Here is a 2,807-nt window from a genome sequence, read left to right as displayed (position 1 = left end):
AGTTCATCAGAGAACAGAAGGCTGGTGCCTCACTGTGGCATGTCTTTCTAAAGCCCTCAGTGCTGCTTTTGGCACTCCTTTAAATGCTAATGTCCAGAGCAGCTTAAAAACTACATCTGTCTTGCTGGGACCAATTGAGGGGCCAGGAGCAATGGTGGCTGCAGGAAGGTTCTTATAACTTTTAACTCTATTTGGAACACCTTTTGTGAACAGACTTACTCAGTACAGCTATTCCAGACTGCAAGAGCCCATTGGACCTGATGCCATGTGATGAGAGTCATATCAGTTTCATTACTGATCTGCCTTCAACATCTATGGTCTTAACCAGTGTACTGTTTTGTATAGCAAGCATATTATATCCAGTGTACTTGATTTATTGCGGAAAAACCAACATCTATTCCTGCATACGGTTGTAAACTTCAAAGTGACACTGATCTCTAGCCCAGAGGGAAAAATATCAATTATATAATATGATCTCTTACAATAAATAGAGAATCCTAAATGTGTATAACCAGTTAGAAATTTTCTATTTCCTTTAATCACAATACTTATTTACACCTGGGTGAATTGCAGAGATTAAAAATCCCTTACTTTTCCAAGTTCTGCGCCATAAAGAAGTCTAGTTATTTGCCTTAGTTTCAAAAGAATAGTTCCCTAAGTATTTCAAAATGCCCGATTGGCTGCCCCAGCCATTCTATTTGGAAGCCTCTTTCTCATCCTCATGGCACATCTCTCTGGCATGCATGACCAGCTGCAAGCTAAACCCTGTGGAATAAGAATTCTTTCATCCTTTTGTGTGATGTGCTTCATTTTCAGAGTTTGGATGATCCTCTTCGGCAGCAGCAGCAGGCATTGTTAGTTTCAATAGGCGGCCCGGATGCACAAGAACAGTCGTCATAGAGAGACGGGCTCTCAGGGCCTGTGCCTTCGTGCCATGGTGCTCTGTTAGATCGCTTTCCCCTGCTGGATTAATGGCCAGGAAAAAAGGGAAACAAACTGTACCCAGAGAATCCAATTAAAGTACTTGAACTTCACTGACGTCCATCCTGTTGTTTTCTTAACTTCCTAACCTATGGTTAATTATTCTGACCAATAGAAAGGTATAGCATAAATTAGAGAATTATCTCAAATTCTCAATTTTCTTTCTTTTTAGTTTGAAAAGGCATCAAAATTTTGTTGTATAAGATGAAATAATAATCTGTGTTTGGTGTAGTAGAACATTTTTGGGGATGATTTTTTAATCTCTAATATCTTCACCAAAGTCACTACCAGTATTTATTGTATGCAACTGCTCAACCTTTAAAATTTTATTTCTGATCACAGTCTACACTGCAGCATTAGTTGATTCTGGGCACTCTGGCTTCCACGAATCTCCAGTTGATCCCATTCACATAACTGTGATATTCTGTTCCTGATTGATCAAGAATTCTCTTTCTGCTCTGTCATCCATGCCACTGTAAGTAGGAAAGTAATTTAGGTTTTTGGCTCTCAGCTTCACCATTTGTGAAATGACCTCTCCTGACTCGAAAGTTCCGTGTCCAAAATACAAACTAGGATTTCTAGTAATAATAATCTATATCTGTATGATGATTGATCATTTTCAGAGTATTTTGATATATTTTATTTTATATAATTATGACCATAGATATGTGAGATGGGGAAAATAGGTATTATTGTCTCCTTTTTCAGATAAGGATAGATACTGCAGCTCAGGGAGGTGAAGTATCTTACCCCATATCAAACAAGTAGTAAGTGGCTGAACCTGAACTTTAAATTCAGTTTTTCCCACGTAAGTGATGGTTTCCTTTATTAGGAAGTTTCCTTCTTAAAGCCTAAGTTTCTTCTTTTTTTTTTTTTTTTGTGTGTGTGTGTGTGTGTGTGTGTATGTATGTGTGTGTATGTATGTATGTACGTGCACGCACTCATGCTTTGGGATGGGCTTCCTTATACTTAATTGTGTTTGGGATGGAATTTTGTGATTTTAGTTTTCATCAGTGAAGGAGTCTCCTAGAATTTCTTTTTTTCTTTCTTTTCTTTTTCTCTCTTTCTTTTGTTTTTCAGGTGAGGCAACCCTCGATTGACCTCATAGATTACAAGGACCTTGTCAGTTTACAATCCCTTATTTTTTTATTTTTATGCCTACAGCACCTGGTCTTCCTAGGTAGTCTCCCATCCAAGTACTAACCAGGCCTAACCCTGCTTAGCTTCCGAGATCAAATGGGATCGGGCTTGTTCAGGGTAGCATGGCATAGACCTAGAATTTCTAATTAAGAAAAATAAAAAGGAACGTGTTACCTTTCTAGTATAGAATTTTGGTGTTATTATAAACCTCTATCAAATTTAATTGTATTTTATTTTTCAATTGTAAAGCCAATCTTTTAGAAATATAATATACTTATTAAATGGTATTCTATGTGATTAAGAAAGTTATGAATATAGTGGAAGCCCTCTTAGCCAACCCTTGCTTCAGGACAATAGGATACTCTCTGAAAAACGATGCATTTCTATTTATGTGTTTACCTGCTGGTGTATGCTTACCTAGAGACATTTGTGTGTGTTTTCAATTTTGTTTATTCCAGTCAAAAGTGCGATTGTAATGTAATTACGTAAACTGATGAAATATGAGTAAAAAAGTATAAAGTGTTGTCAGTTTAATAAAATTTAAATTGAGTGCTTTGGAAAGACTTTTTAAAGGTGAATCACTAAAATAAATTGCGGGCTAATAGGTGTGGGCTAGACAACTGTGAAATATTGCCTGGAGTCAGGGTAAGGGATGAATGTAAAAAATCTAGAAGGATCCTGCATTC

The 2,807-nt window shown here is 36.9% G+C and overlaps 1 pseudogene; it reads right to left on the bottom strand.

Moving 5' to 3' along the window:
• Positions 1-2,136: 2,136 nt before the first annotated feature.
• Positions 2,137-2,254, bottom strand: LOC112485248 (annotated as a pseudogene).
• Between the last annotated feature and the right edge of the window lie 553 nt (positions 2,255-2,807).

This window comes from Pteropus alecto, unplaced genomic scaffold (assembly GCF_000325575.1).
Source record: "Pteropus alecto unplaced genomic scaffold, ASM32557v1 scaffold270, whole genome shotgun sequence".
In the NCBI taxonomy this organism is placed as follows: Eukaryota; Metazoa; Chordata; class Mammalia; order Chiroptera; family Pteropodidae; genus Pteropus; species Pteropus alecto.
This window is presented reverse-complemented; position numbering and strand designations above follow the sequence as displayed.